Consider the following 9,159-nt stretch of genomic DNA (forward strand, 5'->3'; position numbering starts at 1 on the left):
AAAAGAGAGAGAGAGAAATCTTATTTAATCAAAACCTTGTTTTTTCACAGGCAGTCGTGTTGACTAAAACACCCAGCCATCCAACGAGCAATTTTCTGTCTCTGATAAAAGCTGATTCAAGCTGTTTGATTGCCCTCCTCTGAGCTGCAGAGAGCCCCACATAAGCCAGACAGCAGCACTCATTTGCAAACCAGACAAAAACTGTATCCTCCCTTGTAGACCTTTGCAAACCATTTCTTTGGGTCTGAGCCTCTTTCATGACCATGACGGAGCACCTTCCAAGCATGCTGGGGAATTATCTGTTCCATGGCCTGGAAGCTGAGGACATCACAAGCTGATGTCTAGTGGTCTCTGTACAGTTTTCAAACTAACTACAGCTCTTTCCCAGGAGAGGTTGCCTTCAGCTGGGGCTGAGAGCCAGCCCACACCATGCGGACATCAACGCACTGACACACACATCCCAGGAGGAACCCACTGCTCCTGTGGATTTCATAGAATCATAGAATGGCATAGGTTGGAAGGGACCTTAAAGATCATCACCCAGTTCGAACCCCTGTTGTAGGCAAGCTTGCCAAATACAAGTTCAGGTTGTCTAGGGCTCCATCCAAGCCTCGAATGCTTCCAGGATGGGGCACCCAGCACCTCTCTAGACAACCTGTTCCAGCTCCTCGGTGTCCTTTGAATAAGACACTTCTTCCTAACATCTAGCATAGATCTCCTCTCTTTTAGTTTAAAGCTGTTCCCCCTTGTCCTCTCACTATGATACCACGTAAAAAGTCAGTTCTCCTCCTGCTTATAAGCTCACTTCAAGCACTGGAAGGCCACAATGAAGTTTCCCCAGAGCCATCTCTTCTCCAAGCTAAACAATCCCAGCTCCCTCAACTTTTCTCCAACTCCTGTCTTCCTTTCTTTATCTTCTATTTCTACATCCTTACTTGGCCCCTGCCAGCATTTTTACCCTGAAATACACCTATTCCTTGATGACTGTGAGCTTTAATTTCTGTTTGATCCCATTAAATGACCATTTTTTCAAAAAAGCCTCTGCCCTGCTCCAAGCTTCAAGCTCACCAATCCCAATTCCAGCAGCGCAAGTATTTTAATTAAAGGAACGACATTTATGGAATAAATCAAGTGATAAGCTTGAAAAATTAACTCTCATAATCTTTCATACTTGTGTACAGGTCAATAATCTATCATACCAAAAGGCTCAGAAGCATTCTAGAAACGCAGACCGCTACAGCAAAGATGCAGTGAGCCATTTCACTCCCCGCATTACAAACATCAGCACCTCTCTGTACTTGAGCCTTGCATGCTCCCACCGCTGGAAGACCGCAGTGAATGAAACTCCCTGTACCCAGGCCATGGGGGGCACACGTGGGATCCCACAAAATACCTACAGAGGGTGTCTGCAGCTTGGTGAGTCCAACATATTTTTCATCATCTCCAGAACAAACTTATGTAAAGAACTTGCTTTAATTTAACTTATAAAAAAACAGCTTATTCCTTCTCACACCTAGAAATCAAGCCAGAAGCTCGACTGAAGCATCTTCTGATGCTATCAGAGGTGTTTGGGAACCCTCATAATCCCCTGCTCTCCTGCACACCATAATGTTGATGGGCACGAAGAAGCCCAGCTGATGGCAGATGCCCAAAGCCAGGGCTGTTAGTTCAGCCAAGACAAGAGAAGATGAAAAGATACAGCAAAATGAAGCCAAGAAGCCAAACCAAAATGAAATGGTGCTATCCACACAAAATGGTCGTTAGCACTTTTTTTAACCACATGGCAGCTTTTGCTCGGTTTAACACGCGTCTGGGAAGCTCTTCCTTCCCCACGTGCTCCGTGCAGACAGGGCCACATGCAGGAGCTCTGCTCCCTGCAGCCACAGGAGATCTGAGCTGAGCAAACCCTTGAGGCGAGGCACCCAGTGTGCTTTGGTGCTCCAGAAACCTGCTGCTCCATGCCGGCACGCGTCTCCGCCTCCAGCCTGCAGCAAGCCCACGTGTGTTAAAGCACTGCTGCCTGGCTCTGCTTCGCTCGCCTGTTCCTGACGCGCTATTTGCTCCCAGCAAACAGATGACTGTTGGTCACGCTTAACAGTTTCCAACGAGTTGGGAAATTACATAAAGATGGGAATTTCACACCACTTGCGGGTGCCGAGCCCTGCCGTGCGACGCGTTGCTGCCTGCTCACCCAGCTCCACCATGTCCCGTGGCCACAGCCCTGCTCCCATCCCTGCGCCCCAGTGGCACATGTCATCCCCATATCAGGTCTGCAGTGAGAACGTTTGTTGCCAACCGCAGCCCATTGCAATCCAGTGCTCTTCTGCTTCAGCAGCACTGGGAATCAGGTGCTCTGTGCTCCACGTGCACCCTTAAAAATATCGCAGTGCAAAAAAAGGAAACAACCAAGCAAGCAAACTCCAAACGACCACAAAAGCCACAGAGCAACGCAGCTGCAATAGACCGGGCTGGGGGAAGGAGGATCAGCAGGGAGGGAGCCGACGCTGCTCTCTCCCCTGGCTGCGTTTGTATCCCCCTCCGTCGGGATACCCACAGCCCTGGGGGCAGCAGCTGGCCCCACATCATGGCATAAGTGGCCAAGGGAGAGGTCCTGCGTGTTGTGCCCCTGCGCTGAGCTGCCTGCAGCCCCATGGGCCGTGTGGGGTTCCTGAGCACGGCACAGCGCGTCCGTGGCGCGGCCTTATTTTAGTAGGCAGAGCAGATGGCGGTGGGAAGAGAGTAGTGCAGAGCAAGAGCGGGGAGGATGCTTTTGCAGTGAGATCTCAGCTCGGCTGGGGGGGTTCGCCGCGTTTTCATGGCACTGCCAGGGGGAGCGCTAAAGGCTGGGGTGGGAACTCCAGGCATGGAGAGCAAAGATGTGGGAGAAGCATGCCCCAGTTTCCAAATACCGCATCGCAGGAACAGCTGCCGTTGGCTCAGCACAGCCTCGTGGCGAGGCACAAACAGAGAGACCCAAAGAATCCTCGCCAAGCGGAGGCAGAGCCCTGGGAAGGCTCCCAGCCCCGGCCAGGAGCTGCCCTGGCTCTGCTGGGACCCTCCTCTTGGGCCAACCCTGTCCCCTGCAGCCGCTAGGGTCCTCAGATTCCCACTGGGATGGCACAGAGGAGAGGGAACGCAGCGCTTATTGCAGCCTCACGGCACCGATAGGAAACGGCAGCAGCTGCTCCCTTAAAGCTGCTTCTGTTCCAAGCACATGGAAAACTGTTTAAGTTGCAAAGTGTCATTGGGGGCCTTTGGAAACAGGTTCTTAATTAGCTGAAACTATTTGCTTTTGTGGGTGAATCGCATCCAGAAGCACCTAAGAGCTTTTAGCAGCAGGAGCACCCTCAGGAGCGAACAGCACCGCTGTGCTCTGCCCCCACAGCCAGCTCCCCCTGGATACACACGTTCTGAGACTGCATTTGGAAAGGAGTCTGCTGTTCCCTCCTGCTGCTCAGGGGGCTCCCTGGAGTTTCTGGAGCACTCATGCACGCTTTGCCAGGGGAGCAGCAGCTGCTGGGCGCGCTGCACACTCCCAACCCACTCCATCCCACTCCCACACCCACCGGGGCTTTGCTTGCAGCACCTGCCCTCTCTGGGAATTTTAAGCAAGAGATGGGGAGATTTCAGGGATTCTCAGCCCGAGTGCCTCCTGTAGCTTGGCACTTGCACAGGATGAGTGCTTGCGTTTTGCAAGGCTTGCATCAAAAACTGTGCTCATTGCCCATCCTGCCTGCATCTCGGTTCAGCACTGCAGTTACCAACTCTTGGCAAAGCAGGAGGGAATGAGTACTTGTGGATGTTCTTTTCCAACACTGCCAGCATGGCCAAAGGCCACGCAAGGGAAGGCAGCCTGCCCACGGCACTGCTCTCTGCAAGCTGCTGCCTTGTGGCACGTCCCTCGTCCAGCTCCTGGTGCCTGCCCAGGGCTGCCTGTGGCAGTGTTGGCAGCACTAATAATGCACATTCCATACCCTGTGCGTTGACATGCTGTAGCGCACGCGTTTTGCACCGGGGACACTGGGCTGGTAGCTGGAGAATCCTTCCAGGCTGCTCAGAGCAGAGAAACTCAATAAAGATCAACCATGAAAAAGTGCAATTGCTGTGGGATCAAGTGTAAGCATCTACGTGATGCCTCCGCTCCTAACTGCAATCATTTCTGTTAACAAACATGCCTCCCTGCCAGCCCCTCCTAGGCTTCTGATTACTTCCTTACAGCCTCATGTACAAAATGAGACTTTAGGACTCTGAACAAAGGAAAAATCGAACCACGCCAGCGCCAGATCCCTGGATGCAGGTGTGCCAGGGCCTGGGAGAAGGAAAAGGGGCCATGAGCGCCTGCAGGGCTCCAATATCTGCAAAGGGCTGGCACACAGCTCGCTGCATACCTGAGGGCTTCCTTTGAGAGAGCAGAAAAGCAGAACGGATAAATCACAAAGCAGTTTCCAGCATTCGGGGCTTTGCCAGCCAGCACCTGCACCTGGCCCCTGCCAGGGCTTCCTACCTCCAGGAATCAAAGGGGAAACGCTTCCCTTTCAACTCAGTGGCAAACGGCAACAAAAAGACATTTAATTAAATGTTTCCAGCCAGCGCCTGACCCGCACATCTGATAAATTACCCATGAGGCAGCCTTCAGCCCTCCCAGATTTGGGAAGGTTTGGGATAAGAGCGATACCTCGGAGGAGAGGCGAGAAGGCAGGCAGGGCAGCAGCCCCCTGGCAGCCCACCTGGGCAGCTGGCACAGCAGCAGAGCACTGCAGCTTTGGCAGGAGTGCATGTCCCTGCTGCGGGCTCACAGAGCAGGAGGAGGAAGCCAGCACTGGTGCACCCCCAGGCCATCCAACACAGGCTCTGGGTCCAGTGAAGCCCAACACGTGCACATCCCAAGCAGTAATCCCATCATCAATGTCACTGGTCCCTTCCCTCCCCATCCTTTGATTCCAGGGGTCTCTGAAGGTCCTGAGGACTATGGGGTATGGCTGCGCAGAGCTGCTGGGCTCTTGAGGAGAAACAGTGCTGGCTGGGAGATGGATGGGCACCAAGAGAGAAAGTGCAGGATCCGCTGCCACGGCTGGAAAACCGCAACTTCTCTGCAGTCCCCAACCCGAGCAGAAACACAGGGCTACAAAGCCAATTAAACGCTCGATTAAGTGTCCTAACGTGTTCCCACACAAAGCAACAACGTGGCACGTCAAAAAAAATTAAAAGAAGAAAAAAAAAAAAAGATAAAGAAACGAGGAAGTGCCAGGTTGTGTAATGGCCTGAGAGCACATCAGGATAATCTGTGCCTGCTCCCAGGGGATGGCAGCAGGAACAGCAAAATCCCCACACCACCTCAGCATGAATCGCCGCCTCCCAGTGCCTGCTGAGCTCTGCCCGGGGTGGGGGTGAAGGGGAGATAATGTATCCCTGGGGCACAGCCTGCTGGGGGGCTCTGAGCACTGATGGATGACACTGCAGGGTGTGGGACCAAATGGCCCTTAGGGGTCCCTTCCAACTCAGACACATATCTGTGATATGAGATGCTGCTAACCCATGGAGCACCAACGCCCCAAGCCTGGCCCTACACTTACATGCTTTCGTTCAAAGCAAACCCCATGCAGGATGCTACTGCCCTGTGGCACAGAGCTGGGTGACACTGCAGGGCAGCAGGGCACACCTCCCTGGGATGCAGCCCAGTGCAGGTGGCAGCACCACGAGAAACAACAGAGCTACAGATTCAAGAAAGGCACGGGCTGAGATAGTTTTCTGAGCAGCCACAAGCTGGCAGTGGGTCCAACAAGGAGCTCAGCACCTGCACTAGTCCTGGAAGCCCCAAAGCACAGCCAGCAGAAGATGGGTCTACAGGAGGGTCCCCCAGGAGTGGTTCTGCAGGAGAAGCAGTAGCAAGGTGCATTTTGGGACCCCACTCTTCATTCAACTGGATGTAACTGAGACCCAGCCCCATGCTTTCCTCTAGGGTTTGGGCAGCAGGCCCCAGGCACTCAGGTTAATCACAGCACATTAAGCGGCAGAGAAAACTCCTGAGTCACAGCAAGCTGTTAATTACCCATCTGTAAAGGGATTTGCAGGCTCAGATGGGCAAAGCCGACTTCCACGGTGTGCTGTCGGAGGTGGTTCTCTCACTGTGCCTCCAGCTCAGGTGCTGACCCATAGCAAGCTCCCAACCCCACAGGGTTGTCCAGGAGGACAAAATTGGGATGTGGCGCTTGGAGCCTAAATGCAAACTCCTGTTGGGATCTGGGTGCTGTGCAGTGGGGACACGACTCCATAGGAGGAACCCCCACAACACCTACTGAGGGTCACCGCCTGGTGCTCAGGGAGCTGCCTTCAGCAAAACCTGCTGCAGCTCCTGTTTCAGGCTGCTTAATTAGGCAAAGGAGCATCGTGCCATGCTCCTTTAGTAACACAACATGCACAGCTCATTTGTTCCTTAATACAAAACCACTGGAGTCAACTGGGGTCAGCTGGGCGACCAGGAACGCGCCGCACGGCACAGGGCCACCGCGCTCCAAGGAAGCCCTTGCCAGATCACTCAGGATGGTGATGGCCTCACAGCCTGCCTGCCTGCCATGGAAACCTGCTCCTACCTGCACAGCACCAGGCTGGGGGAGCTCGGGAGCTCCTCAACATGCCGGATCCGACGTGGTGGGAAGAGCACCAGGAGCTGCTGGCAGGAGCTGTGCTCCTGGAGGAGGTGTGACGAGGTGGGAAGCAGCTCCAGGCACCTGCAGTTTGACAGTTCCCACAGATAACTTATTTAAAGCTGGTAAGGCGAGCAGGCGAGAGAACCGCAGGTCAGACACGCATTCAGGCTCCTTCTAGCTGGTGCCCAGTGGCAGCACAGGACAACACAGCCCACACCTCCTGCAGTGCCACACTGACACCGACCTGAGGGTATAACTCCCCATCCCCTCCTGGCCGTGGGCAGAAGCTCTCTGTGATGCAGACGTAGAGGAGAGCCAGCCCTGCTGGAGCAGCCTGCAGCTTACAGGTGGACGGATGCTCAGGGAAAAGAGCCTGCCCTGCTCCCTTCTCACGTGGGAACACCTGGAAAGGCAGGGTGCCATTCCCCTCGGCACCTCAGCAGGGATGACCTACTTAGAGAAAACACTTGCCCACAGTGAGGAAGCAAACACTGCCCCGGGTTTTTTTGCCAGCCCTTGAATGGTTACATGGTTTTTCCAGAAAAATACAACCACATGCAGCCCATCTTCAGCATCGTGACTCAAAGCCTCGACTGCCTGCAGTGATGAAGCAACTTCATTTATGGGAAATGTATTCATTTAGCACCACTTTGCTGCAAAACTCCATCCTTCCTCCACCAGACAGAACACCTGGCCCGTACCCTCTCCTCCTCCCCGTGCCCACGACTCACATTTGGAAGCTGGGGATGACAGCCATGCCCAGGCTTCAGCAGTGCAGACAAACTGCCCGTCCTGCCCTCAGCCGGGGCTCCTCTGCTTCTCTTCGGTAGCTGTCATGCAGCTTCCAAAGGCAATTTGCAAGGTCCTAATTCATAAAGCAATTTATGGGTCAAGTCTTGCTACTTCAAAGAGGGAGCTCTGGATGAATTTCCAAGCTTGGGACAAGCTCCTGTGAGCTGCAGGCGAAACACTTACAGGATCAGACCACAGAGCTATTTTCTGAGAAGATCAAGCAAACCTAAAGCCTGGCCGTATTAAAAGATCTTGAAGTTTTCTTTCTCCTTTTTTACTTTCTTTTCTCTTTCCAGAGAAGTTTTGCTACAGCTCTCATCCCAGCACCCAAAATGACACCACTTTTACACAGCTCTCCTATAAAACACGCATTTGGCACTGGGAAGATGGTTTTTCCCCGCAGCCCCATGGCACAAGCCTGTCTGGGACTCGACTTTTTGGAACAAAATTGGTTGGAATGACAAGCGGAGGACTTTGCTCAGAAGGAGCACGGCTGCCCAGCAATCTCAGTAGCACAAATGGGTGCTGTTGCTGGCGTGATGGCATGCAGCAGCCTTAACCGGCAGCTCCGGGAAGAGAATAAAAGTGCTGCGTGTAATTGAAACTGCAGGGAGGAGTTAGGGACATAAAATGTAATTACCCGCAGTGGAAGGGAGCCAAGATTAGCAATCCTACTTCTGATTACTGAAAGTTCCCCTTAACTTTTTGCTGTGCTGATATCGGCTTTCTGCCTCAGTGCTTCCAGAAGCAGCCCTGGGCTCCCACTCAATGGGTCCATAAAGAACGAGGTGAGGGCCTGCTGTTCAGCCATGGGTCTGCAGGAATCCCTGTCACCAAAGCAGGAGGAAGAGGTGGGACAGCACACAGAGCCCTGACAACAGCACGCCCCTCTATGGCCGTGCGTGGCAAGGAGGGGTGAGGGTGCTCTGGGAGACGCTCCGTGATTCAGAGACCTCCTGAACCAGGGCTGATAGGTTGGGGTGGACCGCAGCCCTGACTCGCATCCACACAGCCCCGCACACACCTCCACATCCATCCTCTCAGCCCTCCCGCTCGCATCGCAGACACAATGGAGAATGGAGGGCAGCATGCTCCCCTGGCCCAACACGTGCCCTCAGCTGCTTCCAAGCCGTGTTCAGCCCCAACCTGCTTCCCCTGCACCCTCACTACAGGCAGGACACAGCTTGCTCCTGGGCCTGGCCAAGCAGGAGGTGACTGGTCGGAGACCTGCACAGCACGACCTGCTTGTATTTCCTTGCCCCATCCGCTGACTCCTCAATCAGCTTCCAGGAGAAGCATGTAATTCCTTACGGCCTCAGAGGGGCTGCCCCCAGATGACCACCCCTTGTGAGAGATCACTTTAACACCTGTTCTTTACTAAATGCTCGCTGCAGACAAGCGAAGCCTTACCAGGCAGCCCAGTCCCTTCCGCCCTCACAAACCAAACCAGCCCAGGTTCAGCAACGAAAGCACACGGACGGGCCTGGCGGCCCCTTACCTCCGCCAGATGAGGCGCGGGGTTGAAGCCGCACATGTTGCACACCTGCTGCCGACAGCTCGTGCAGGCGTTGTAGTTGGGGGGCTCACCGGAGCCCACGTTGATCTCGGCCTTGCAGAGGGGACACAACACCCTGGCTTTCGGCACTTCCTTTGGCTTGACGCCCGGCTCCGTTTTGCTCGGCTTGGCGGCCGGCGCGGCCGCGGCCCGGCCCTGCACCCC

At 54.3% G+C, this 9,159-nt stretch overlaps 1 protein-coding gene across 1 annotated transcript in view; it reads right to left on the reverse strand.

The window, feature by feature from the left end:
- The window catches only part of BSN (bassoon presynaptic cytomatrix protein), a 30,768-nt gene that overhangs the window by 9,614 nt on the left and 11,995 nt on the right, over window positions 1–9,159 (reverse strand).

The sequence above is a fragment of the Meleagris gallopavo genome, chromosome 14 (assembly GCF_000146605.3).
Source record: "Meleagris gallopavo isolate NT-WF06-2002-E0010 breed Aviagen turkey brand Nicholas breeding stock chromosome 14, Turkey_5.1, whole genome shotgun sequence".
In the NCBI taxonomy this organism is placed as follows: domain Eukaryota; kingdom Metazoa; phylum Chordata; class Aves; order Galliformes; family Phasianidae; genus Meleagris; species Meleagris gallopavo.